Raw genomic sequence first — 13,544 nt, forward strand, 5'->3', positions numbered from 1 at the left:
AGTCAGATGACACATTTGTAACCTCAGTGTGAACTACATAAGTCCTTGTCATTTATTATGCATAGAACACATTTCAAGCCACTTCTCTGCAGAAGCCAAATGCAGCCGGTCAGACTACAGGCACACCTCATTTTATTGTGCTTTGTTATATTGTGCTTAGCAGAGACTACATTTTTTACAAGTTGAAGGTTTGTGGCAATCCTGCGTCAAGCAAGTCTACTGGTGCCATTTTTCCAACACCATTTGCTCACTTCATGTCTCTATGTCTCATTTTGGTAATTCTCGTGATATTTCAAACTTTGTAATTATTTTTATATTTGTTATGGTGATCTTGATCAGCCATCTTTGATGTTACTACAGTCATTGTTTTGGGGTGCCACAAACTGGCCCATATAAGACAGCAAACTTAACCCATTAACGTGGTATAATGCTGAGATGGGCTGAAATCTAGGCCTTTTGCTCCAAACAGTAGCTAAGTTGTGAACGCAAAAGAAAAGTTCTTGAAGGAAATTAAAAGTGCTACTCCAGTGAACACACAAATAATAAGACAGTGAAACAGCCTCACTGCTGATATGAAGAAAGTTTTAGTGGTCTGGATAAAAGATCAAACCAGCCACAATATTCCCTTAAGCCAAAGCAGAATCCAGCTTCAATTCTAACTCTCTTCAGTTCTATGAAGAGTGAGAGAGGTGAGGAAGCTGCAGAAGAAAAGTCTGAAGCTAGCAGAGCTTGGTTCACGAGGTTTAAGAGAAGAAGCCGTCTCCATAACATAGAAGCGCAAGGTGAAGCAGCAAGTGCTCCTGTAGAAGCTGCAGCAAGTTATCCAGGGGCTCTAGTTAAGATCATTAATGAAGGCGACTACACTAAATAACAGATTTTCAATGTAGACATAACAGCCTTCTATTGGAAGAAGACGTCATTCAGAACCTTCATAGCTGGAGAGGAGAAGCCAATGCCTGGCTTCAAAGCTTTAAAGGACAGGATGACTCTTGCTAGGGGCTAATGCAGCTGGTGACTTTAAGCTGCATACAGTGCTCATTTACCAATATGAAAATCTTAAGGCCCTTAAGAATTATGCCAAATCTACTCTACCTGTGCTTTATAAAGGAAACAGCAAAGCCTGAATGACAGCATATCTGTTTACAACATGATTTACTGACTAATTTAAGCCCTATGTTTAGACCTACTGCTCAGAACTTCCTTTTAAAATACTACTGTTCATCCCACTACTGGGCTTATACGCTAAGAAAAACATAATTCAAAAAGAGTCATGTACCACAATGTTCATTGCAGCTCTATTTACAATAGCCAGGACATGGAAGCAACCTAAGTGTCCATCAACAGATGAAATGATAAAGAAGACGTGGCACATTTATACAATGGAATATTACTCAGCCATAAAAAGAAACGAAATTGAGTTATTTGTAGTGAGGTGGATGGACCTAGAGTCTGTCATACAGAGTGAAGGAAGTCAGAAAGAGAAAAACAAATACTGTATGCTAACACATAAATATGGAATCTAAAAAAAAATGGTTATGAAGAACCTAGGGACAGGACAAGAATAAAGACGCAGATGTAGAGAATGGACTTGAGGACACAGGATGGGGAAAAGGGTAAGCTGGGATGAAGTGAGAGAGTGGCATGGACATATATACACTACTAAATGTAAAATAGCTAGTGGGAAGCAGCCGCAGAGCACAGGGAGATCAGCTCGGTGCTTTTTGACCACCTAGAGGGGTGGGATAGGGAGGATGGGAGGGAGACGCAAGAGGGAGGAGATATGGGGATATATGTATATGTATAGCTGATTCATTTTGTTATAAAGCAGAAACTGACACACCATTGTAAAGCAATTATACTCCAATAAAGATGTTAAACAAAAAAAAGTAAGAAATAAAACACTACTCCTCACTGACAGTGCACCTGGTCACCCAAGAGCTCTGGTGGAGATGAACAACAAGATTAATGTTTTCATCCCTGATAACACAACATCCATTCTGCAGCCCATGAATCAAGGAGTAATTCTGCCTTTCAAGTCTTATTATTTAAGAAATATATTTTGTAAGGGTATAGCTGCCATAGATAGTGATTCCTCTGATGGATCTGAGCAAAGTAAATTGAAAGCCTTCTGGAAAAGCTACACCATTCTAGACGCCATTAAGAACACTTATGATTTATGGAAGAGGTCAAAATACCAACATTAACAGGAGTTTGGAAGAAGTTAATTCCAAGCTTCACGGATGACTTTGAGGGGTTCAAGACTTCAGTGGAGGAAGTCACTACAGGCGTGCTGGAAATAGTGAGAGAACTAGAATTAGAAATGGAGCCTGAAGATGGGACTGAATTGCTGCAATCTCACGATGAAACTGGAACAATGAGGAGTTGCTCTTTATAGATGAGCAAAGAAAGTGGTTTCTTGAGATGGAATCTACTCCAGGTGAAGATGCTGTGAAAATTGTTGAAATGACAACAAAGGGTTTAGAATATTACACAAACTTAGCTGATGAGAAAGAAGCAGCAAGGTTTGAGGGACTGACTCATTTTGAAAGTTCTACTGTGGGTAAAATGTTATCAAACAGTATTGCATACTACAGAACAATCATTTGTGAGAGGAAGAGTCAATCAATGTGGCGAACTTCATTGTTGTCTTATTTTAAGACATTGTCACACCCTCCCCAGTCTTCAGCAGCCACCACCCTGAACAATCAGCAGCCATCAGTATTGAGACAAGACCCTCCACCCGCAGAAAGATTAGGACTCGCTGAAGGCTCAGATGATGGTTAGCAGTTTTTAGCAATAAAGCTTTTGTGTGTGTGTGTGTGTGGTACGCGGGCCTCTCACTGTTGTGGCCTCTCCCGTTTCAGAGCACAGGATCCGGACGCGCAGGCTCAGCGGCCATGGCTCACGGGCCCAGCCGCTCCACGGCATGTGGGATCTTCCCGGACCGGGGCACGAACCCGCGTCCCCTGCATCGGCAGGCAGACTCTCAACCACTGCGCCACCAGGGAAGCCCTAAAGCACTTTTTAATTAAGGTATGTATATTGTGTTTTTTAGACATATGCTTATTAAACACTTAATAGACTACAGTATAGTATAAACATAACTTTTATATGCACTGGGAAACCAAAAAAATTTGTGACTTGCTTTATTGCAATGTTTGCTTTATTGCAGTGGTCTGGAACCAAACCCACAACATCTCTGAGGTATGCCTGTATATTCTTGGCTCTGAGACATGAAAAGTTCTTACCCATCTTTCTGAGATCTCTCCTTCTGAGGGATCCATTCAGAGGCACAGTGGCCCTCTATTTTGGATTGATATCTTGTTATTAATACCCAGATACGTCTGAGACACTTCTGAGTAGTTCTCACTATCCCTATTCCAGGAGAGGAGGTGAATAACTGTACAAATGAATCCTCTGGATTGTATGACAGAACTTCAGAGAGAAGTAGAGACAGACACAGAGAGAGATTTCCAAGAAGATCCCTAATGACACATCCCAAACAAGGGACTTCACCAGAATAGCCTCAGAAACTGGCTAGATTCAAATTTTCAGCTGAGTTGTCTTAACTTTGCCTGGGCCTCGCTTAAAACCAGTGGTGAGGCCATGCTAAGGCAGCAGTGCCCTGGGCACGAAGGGTGAGGCAATGGCACAATTATGCCAGGGGGAGAGGTCTTGACACAGGCTCGGGTGTCTTAGGACAAGGCAGGTGTGTGATCATCCTGGGGCCTCTTTACTGTCTCTGGGGATGGGGTGAGACGGGCAAGCCTGCCCTTCAGCTCTGTCCTCTCCATCGTAGCATCCTTCCTCCCATCCAGGGTTCCCCATAGTCTCTCCTTATCCAACAAGACCCCCTTCTACCCCAAAGGACATTCGCCTCACCCACTATACAAGAACCTCCTCTTTCCTTCGCCAAAACTGCTACCCCTGCTCAAAGGAAAAAAGGGCAAGGGGACATGAGAGTTTTCACTGGGGGCCATTTTTATTTGTTCTGCCACTACATAAACCACTATTTCTTACCAGGAAAAGAAACACTCTCGTGTCTTTTGGACACGAGGGATCGGTAAGCTACAGACCCATAAATGGAGTTCTCTGTTTCTCTTCCAAAGCAGTACCCAAGACACAAGCTCCACTCGGAGATGCAGTGCACCTCCCACCTGACCCTCAACACCTCGAGGGTGCCAAAATCAGCTCCGGGTGACACAAGCAAGAGCTGTCCTCAGGCTCATCTCCCTAAAATCTGGAGGTTGAAGAGAAGATAATCTGAAGATATCTTCTGCCTTCTAAACGTAAAGGATTGATGGCTTGCAGTTTTGCTCATTCACCACCCACCAAGCAGGCTTTTGGAAAGCAAGCAAGAGTGGAATGTAGCTGAAAGAGAACAAATTAATCAAGTCTAGCAGGAACCTGCTGGAGTAGTGGATCAACAAGTTTTCCAGAAGTTCATCAGACTGGTACAATCAACACAACTGCCCAAACAGAAAGCCACTGCGGTACTGATAATATTTTCTGAGACAAGACGTCTGGGAGCTAATTTTGTTTTTGACCCTTTACTGAATTGCCTCTTGGTTACCACAGTTTTTATGGCTCCATTTAAACGTAAATCAGTCACACTGGATGCTAGTCACAGCTCAGCCTATGTTCCCGAGCAGGCTGAGTGCCTGACACCGTTGTGCAGATAAAACTAAACCCTGAGACCTACTCCCTCGGCCCTACTTGGAGTGTGGAGAAAATCAGATCTCTTTTTTTTTTTTTCTTGATGCCTCCCATAAGCAATTCCATATATTCCCTTAAGCCCTAAATGTCATGTAGGATATTAAATGGAATTGTTTCTGAAATGTAAACATCTATTTCTCAATTCTCTGTTCAAGTCAAGCTTTTGATGATGGGCAAGATAACACCAGGCCGACTCTGTTGGCCTTCAGATCAGCAGATGAGACTCTACCTTGATATATTAACCCCCCGGAGTTAGTGGGGCGTTTACCCAGCCTTTGAGGGTTGAAGGGCATTTCACCCTAAGTTTTGAAGGCAATGGTAAAAAATTTGAAAGGGAATGGACAGCATTGCCTCTGTGCACATTAAGACATTAATAAATATACAGTGAAATGGATTATTTTACAAATATACAGTCTCCCTGTCTGGCATGACACAGACAAGTGGAAATATTTCTGCCCCGTGTAAATCCCTTATTTCCTTTCCTGAAAATACCCAGTGGCATACCAGCTGTGACCCCTCCTCGGATGTGTGTGTATATTTCAATTGCATGTTGGTGGTATTAAGAATCGAAGCACCCCTAAACCCACCTCACAGGAAACCAGTCCATAGCTGCTAATATTAGATTACATTCTAATTATTTAGTCTACATCCCTCTTCACACCATGATTCCAAGACCAACAGATCAGGGTTTTCACTGAATACTAATGCCCCATTCCTCAGTATTCTAGAGCTGCATTTGGCGTCTCCCTGGACAGAGAGATCAATCACAGGACCAAATGGAAAACCACACTTTGCTCCATATCACATTAGCATGTCTTTTCCTATTTCGGTCACAAAGTCATTTCCCAGTTGTCCCACATGAATAGCCCTTTTACCACTTACCAATATGGATGAAGCCCAAACTACCTACTTTATGCAAAACAGTATAAAAAATAAATAAATAAGTAATAAAAGCAGGCGAGCCAACCACCTCTGCCCTTTTTCTTTGTCAAATCAGCTGTTTCCTAGAGAATGGACTTGAGGATATGGGGAGGGGTAAGGGTAAGCTGTGACAAAGCGAGAGAGAGGCATGGACATATATACACTAACAAATGTAAGGTAGATAGCTAGTGGGAAGCAGCTGCATAGCACAGGGAGATCAGCTCAGTGCTTTGTGACTGCCTGGAGGGGTGGGATAGGGAGGGTGGGAGGGAGGGAGACGCAAGAGGGAGACGCAAGCCCTAGGTTGGGATATGGGAACATATGTTTATATATAACTGATTCATTTTGTTGTAAAGCAGAAACTAACACACCATTGTAAAGCATTTATACTCCAATAAAGATGTTAAAAAAAAAATCAGCTGTTTCTGTAGCTTTACCCGATCTTCTAGAATTTACTGCCAGCCTACCCACATCAGGACCAAACAGAAAACTTCCCATGGAAACAAGAAACTGAAGTTTAAGATGCAAGGGAAATGCCTCTCAGGAAGGCAACGAAACAACAAATAACCCAGGAAAACAGCAATCGCCTACCTGTCTTCCCCCTAGAAAAGTGTTACAGGGAATTTTCTGATGGCAGAGCAGCCGCCCAAGCTAGCGTGGGAGCTCAGCGAGCAGGACAACCTAGATGAACTACGGGAAAGAAGGGTGGCTAAGGCGCCATAGGATATGGTTATTTGAGTATTTTTTTAAAATTACCTGCAATCAGAGGCTCAGGCTCAGATTCTGGTTGGGGCTATTAAAGTACTGGTTTTGCTACCTGTAAGGTAAACACTCTGGCAGAACAGTGAAGACACCTGGCAAATAACTGTGAGCTTGAGCTTCCAATTCACCACCACACTTCATTCAGTTAAGCACTCAATGAGGATTTACTGATAGCGACAGCTAACCTTTATTGAACCCCTATAGTATTCCAGATCCTCTTCTAAGCACTTTACAACATTATTTCTAATAATTATCAAACAACCCCCTAAGGTAGTTAGCACCTACTTGTGATGGCTAATTTTGTCACTGGCAAAGCCCATTAACAAGTCCCGGGAAATAAAAATAGAAGCTGGGTAATAAAATCAAGTTGAACCTTTTTTTTTTTTCTTTTCCTTTGTGCTTCCTCTAGTTTCATTTGCTGATAGGGTGCTGCATGCAGAGGCCTTGCCCCCAGCACTTCAGACCACAGTTCCTGGTGCGAAACGACTGTAGGGACATCTCAGCCCTGGGAGCCGTGTGCAGAGGCTGTGCAGGACCCTCAATTCAAGATGACCGCAGCAGGCCGGGTGCAGAGATGCTGCGCCGGCACTGCCATCTGGAGCCTGAGCAGCGCGCATGTGCCTGCCCAGTGAGAACTCCGCCCCCTCCCGCCCCCCACCTCACTGTAAGACCCCCCTATAAAGCAACCCTGGCCATGGCCTTTCTTTCTGTGCTCTAGAGTGTAGCTCAGAACTCTTCATTCTTTGATCAAAAAATAAAGCTTTCTTGTGACCTCCTGGAGGGGTGGGATAGGGAGGGTGGGAGGGAGGGAGACGCAAGAGGGAAGAGATACGGGAACATATGTATATGTATAACTGATTCACTTTGTTATAAAGCAGAAACTAACACACCATTGTAAAGCAATTATACCCCAATAAAGATGTTTAAAAATAAATAAATAAACAAATAAAAAATAAAGCTTTCTGTTGCTTCTGAGCCGAACTCAGCCTCATTCTATTGGCACGAACCACACCAGCATAAGGACACTTGTTGGGGCCTGACTTGAAAGGGTCAGTAACAATTTTATGCGTTAGCTTGATGACCCATAGGGAGCTCAGATTAGTTATTTCTGGGTGTGTCTGTGAGAGTGTTTCTGGATGAGACTCACATTTGAATTGGTGGACTCAGTAGACTGCCCTCCGCAATGTGGGTGGGCGTCATCCAGTCCCCTGAGGGACTAAACAAAACAAAAAGTGGGGAAGGAGGAATTTGCCCCTTTTTTCCCACCTCACTGGTTAAACTGGAACATATCTTATCCAGCCCTTGGACTGGGATTTACACCATCAGCTCCACTGGTTCTCAGGCTTTCAAACTTGGACTGAATTACACCACTGGCTTTCTTAGATCTCCAGTTTGCCGACAGCAGGTCGCAGGGCTTCTCAGCCTTCATGATCACGTGAGCCAATCCCTCAGACTAAATCTCCACATATATGTATATCCTGCAGGTTCTGTTTCTCTGGAGAACTCCGAGGAATACACTACGATAAAGAACACTGTGGCTCAAGTGCAATCAATGAACTTGCCCAGACTTACAGCGAGTAGGTGGCAGAGGCAGGATTTGAGCCAGGCTGTGTGACTCCAAAGCCCATCCATGCTCTTTCCAAGGCACCAAGAAATATCCACCACAGTAAAGTACGCTGGGTTCACCGGAATTTCCAGTGAACCGAATTCAGTTATTAGCCTGGAATTTCCAGGCTAATAAGAAATGAGGCAAGCTAAAAGTTAAAATCTGGATAAAATGTAAAGTTTACTCCTTTCAGTAAAATGGAAAGTCAGACTCAGAATTAGCAGCTGTTAAAACACTTATCATGAAGTATCCCTGCCTTAGCTCACAAAAGTCAACAATCTAGAGATTAAAGTGCAAGTACATTTATCTCCAGAATTTAACATAGAAGACAGTAGAATAAGCTTCTAAATGTTTTAAGCCCTAGGTTGGGACTAGGGAGACCTGGGTTCTACTCCTAGATCAGTTGTTAAGTAATTGTGTATGTCCCTAAGCAAGTTGCTTTTCTGCCCTGGTCTCAGTTCTTGCCTGCAAAAGGAAGGGATTTGATTCTACGAGATGTCTACGTTCCCATCCTGATCTAAGGCTAACATTTTTCACAACTGATACTAATTCACCTCATGACGTTCTCGAGAGGTATGATCCATTTTGCAGAGATTCAGAAGTAGAGATTCAGAAAAGTTAGGTGCCTTACTCAGCACTTGATCACAGAGCTGAGGACTAATGTCTCTTTCTCCTGCATTGCCAGACCCTCCTTCTTCCCCATCCTGCCTTGGGATACTTCATTGACATTGGCTGAGGTGGAACCGAAGGGAACCAGAATGCTCCTCTCTGCCCCTAATGCTGACCACGATCCCTCACTATCTACTGTCATGCGGCTGGAGAAGCCACCATGTCCCTAACTCACCCCATGCTGGCAATCATCCCTTCATGTTGGGGGCGGAGGGGTTGTGATTTAGTTCCCATCTATTTGTGTGGATGTAATTAACAGTAGACTCACCCAGTCAGTCATCTGGACCCCAAAAAGGGTCTGTTGTTGAGAGTCAGTGCTTCCCCTACCTGTTTACTGACACCTCAACACAACCTCACAGTCTCCCCTTTGGCCACTTGCCTCCCACTCTTTCCAGTCACCTGGGCACAAAACCAAACCATGCTGTTCTTCTGTACAAAGATGTCATTCAGTGAAAATTCAAAATACAAGCTTACCATGTTACATAAAGGCTTTTTAAGCCAGCCTTATGCTAAATCACTTGGGTTTGGCTATCTCTCTCTACACATCACACACTCATACCTGCCTGCCAACTCCAGAGAAATCTAGTTTTCTCTTCATCCAAATTTTCAGCAGTGTGCATTTTTGTTTATATATATATGTATATATATATTTATTTTTAGCTGCGTTGAGTCTTCATTGCTGCACTTGGGTTTTCTCTAGTTGCAGCGAGCAGGGGCTACTCTTTGTTGCGGTGCATGGACTTCTCATTGCGTTGCCTTCCCTTTGCTGCAGAGCACGGGCTCTAGGCGCATGGGCTTCAGTAGTTGTGGCACACAGGCTCAGTAGTTGTGGCTCGCGGGTTTTACAGTGCAGGCTCAGTAGTTGTGGCACACAGGCTTAGTTGCTCCATGGCATGTGGGATCTTCCCCGACCAGAGCTCGAACCCATGTCCCCTGCATTGTCAGGAAGATTCTTAACCACTGCGCCACCAGGGAAGTCCCTGGCAGTGTGCATATTAAGAGCTCTTTTACCCTTGTTTATTTCTTCTTTTGTCACCTCAAGGTATTTCATTCCTAAGTACCTTGTTTTTCCACTCCATATTTTCTCACTCTTATTTTCTAGTTATGTTCATTCCTTCCTCTGCCTTTATTATTTTCCTTTCCTCTGGCAAAAAACAGAGGAAAAAAAAAAAACTTCCTATTTTAGTACTCTAAAGAGTGCTACATTGTTTGTCCTTTCTCTCTTTATCTGCATTTTACATCATTGGCCCTGAAGACAGAGGACTCCTTCTGCCATCTTGGGATTTAGCAAGAATATTTATTAAGCACTCACTAACACACCTGCCTATATTAGGTGCTCTGTGCATGCTTTCTCATTAAATCCTCACAACCACCACATGAAATAGCTCTTTCCCTAAAACAGTGCCTCTCAGACTTTAATGTGCATGTAAATCACCCAATTATCTTGGATTCTGATTTGAAGGTTTTGGATGAGACCTGAGAATCTGCATTTCTTGCAAGCTCCTGGGTGACGCTGAAGATGCATGTCTGTGGACCACATTGCAGGTTTGGCAGAACTTTTATGTGAGAGACTGATGTGAAAATTCTGCTTACCATGAGCATTTTGGTCCCTAGTGTTAAGCACTACCCTCTTCCCACCATCCTCTCCTAAAATTAAAACAGTCCTTGAAAGGTCAACAAATTCATCATGAACAGGGAGTTAGCGACAATTTCAAAATGTGCATCCTGAGAACAATGAAACACAGAGAGAGAATGAAACCAAAACGGGAAGGAACACAGGAGAGGCAACAGTTGTTGAAGATGAAAGTGATCCAGCGAGAGACTAACATGATAGGATATCTTCAAGAAACGTATCTTCAAAGAAGATGTCTTCAAGGAAGATGTCTGCCCCCCTTACCACAAGCACGGGGGTGAGACACAGACGCTGCCATCTTGGAACTCACTGAATTTCTTGGAACTCAAAGAGCATTTATAGAGTGTCTACTGGCATGAGTGTATTGCCAGGTACTCTCTCTATATATACACTTTTTCATTAAATGCTCACGACCACCTTTTGAAGTAGTTATCACTCGGTTTTACAGATGAACAGAACTGGGGCTCATGGAAATTGGTTAACTTTTCCCAAGATAAGCACCAGTTTTCATAAATAGGATTCAATCCACCACTTCCCACTACAAGCTTAGGTCTCTATTATCATACAAGCTACCAAAACACTGGGAAAAAATATAGGAGCCCACTAGAGGTCCAGAGATAGAGATGAGCTTCTGACTTTGATGAAACTTGAAAAAAAAAAAAAGAAGCATGTGTGGCTCAGAAGAGAATGAATCTGTTTATGTTACTCATGGCTTTGGATGCAAAGGGAGAAAAAGAATCTCCAGGAACACAGGTTAGAGGAGTGTCTGTGTGGTGTGTAGTAAAACCTTTCTGTGGCACTGTTATTTGGTGCACCTTTGATCTTTTTTTTTACTAGGTTGGATTCCTTGAGAGCAGAGAGACTTTCTCTGAGACCAGCTTGTCTCTGAAGGAGGAACAGTGTTCAGTCCCCGTGGTTGATTTCATCCTTTCCCACCTTATCCTAGCCTCCTGAACCCTGGGTACCAAAAAATACCTAAGTATGATTATATCATCTTCTCCCCCACTGTTGGGTCCATCTTCTCTGTCTTCTAATAAACTCTAGTTATTCAATTTTTTGAATGTAGCAATTTTGTAGTCCTATTTCCTTTTCCTTTCCTCCGTGTCCCATTTCCTTCACCACCAGTTCCCTGAGAGAAGTGTCTTCACTCCCTGCCTTTCCAACTGAAGTACTCATTGTTTTAAGTCCCTGTGACCTGACTTCAGTCATCACTGTTCTCCTAAAACTATTTCCCTCCATGGTCACCTGGAGCCACATAATTGTCTTTTCTCTCTGACTGCTTTATCTCATGCTTGATCCTTCTCAATTCTGTGGTACTATTTAATACTGTTGCCCACCTGCTTCATGTGGAAAAGCTCCCTCTGACTTTCAAAATGCAGCAGTGCCTCATTCTGTTCCAACCTTTCTGGTTTTTCTCTAACTTTCTTGAAGATTCTTTCTCCTCCTCTCACCCCTAAATGTGGACGGCCTCTGACTCTTATCATTGCTCCATTTCTATTTCCCCTGACACACCCTCCTTTGATGATTTCCTCCCCTGCTGTTGCTTCAGTTATCATATTTTGGGTAGATAACTTCTTGTCTCTAGACTCACATTTCCATCTGGCAATGGAACATTTCCACCTACCATTTTCTAAGCAGCAATACTACCTCAAACTAATACAGTCTTTCCCCTGATTTTTCAATTTCTATTAAGGGTATCACTATTTTCCCATTCATCTAGAGTTTATTTGTGTCATCTCACCATCCTTATGCCTTAAGATCTAAGAGATTGCTAAATACTACAGATTCTCTGCAAGTTTTCTCACATTCTCGTCCCTTTTTATTCCTACTACTACCATCATAGCTCAAATCCTTGGTGGACATTTAACCTGCTCCCTCTTTTCCATTCTCTCTACCATGCTTCAATAATTTCCCAGTGTCTTCCTTCCTCCATTTCCTCCCAGCTCCCATCTTTCCAAAGTCTTTTTCACCAGATAAATCTTCTAAAGACAGAGGTCTGGTCATGTCACTCCCTAAAACCTCCAGTTCCTAACTGCCCAAATAATGAAGTCCATTCGTTATTTATATAACCACCACACTAGACTGCTCCCTATTCCACAACCATCCAACATGCTTATCTTCTTCTGAGTCTCTACTCAGGGTTTCTCTGTCTGAAATGTCCTCCCCAACATCAAACTCAGTTCCTTGTTTTCCACACTCATCAGGAGCAATCTGTTTTCTCCATGCTTTGAGCCTACAGAATCAGTACTTAAGCATCTTTAATAGTTTGTTCCTCAACTTAGTTATAATAATTTGTATAATAACTTGTAATAAGCTGTGTGTACCTACCTTAGAATATGGAAACAAAGATAAGTGTGAATCCAAATAGCTATGATCGAAGAAGTCCCATGATGACCAAAACATCTCAATTTTTTCTTCATTAGTGACCACAGAGTCAGAAGTCCATGAATGTGTGTGTAGAGGAACAGAAGGGAATCACATGAGCTTTTATTGACAACAATAGTAAAATATTACTTGTTAACTAATCAAAAATATTTAACCTTGGCAATATCAATACTCTGAAAGCAGCTCCTAAGGCAGCTCCATCAGCTTTGCCTAAACAGAAGCACAGAGGGGTCTTATGCTAATATTAATGAGTTTCAATCAAATCTGCATTTAAGAGACTAACTAGAAATTCTCAAATCAGACCATTCAGCAGAATCCCCAGGGGATTTATGAAGAACTCAGAATCCCAGTCCTCTGAATTAGAGAGTCTAATTCAGAAAGCCCAGGGTAGGACATAAAAATCTAGTTTTAATCATCATCCCAGGCGTCTGATGGAGGGAAAAAAATATACCACTGCTTCTCAAACTTTAATGTGCATTGGAATTATTTGGGAATCTTGTTAAAGTGCAGATTCTAAATCAGTAGGTCTCGAGGAAAGGAGGGCAGGCTGAGAATCCACATTGCTAACGAGTTCCTAGATTATGCCTATAATGCTATTCCGTGGACCGCATTTTGAATAGCAAGGGGTCTTAAACAATCTGGAAAATCACTCAGTATTTTCAGTGTGGGACCAACTCAACTCCTATATCATGTTTCCGATGCTACTGTTGTGGTGCTGGTTCAATTTCATTACTTCCAGTTTGCATCATGAAACCAGGCTGATGGAAGCATTTCCTAAAGTTCGGTTACATTTTCAGATCATTTAAAATTCACATACTCATTTCCAAAATTCCAGAGATATTTTTCTTATGG

This window comes from Lagenorhynchus albirostris, chromosome 1, assembly GCF_949774975.1.
Source record: "Lagenorhynchus albirostris chromosome 1, mLagAlb1.1, whole genome shotgun sequence".
Taxonomy (NCBI): Eukaryota; Metazoa; Chordata; class Mammalia; order Artiodactyla; family Delphinidae; genus Lagenorhynchus; species Lagenorhynchus albirostris.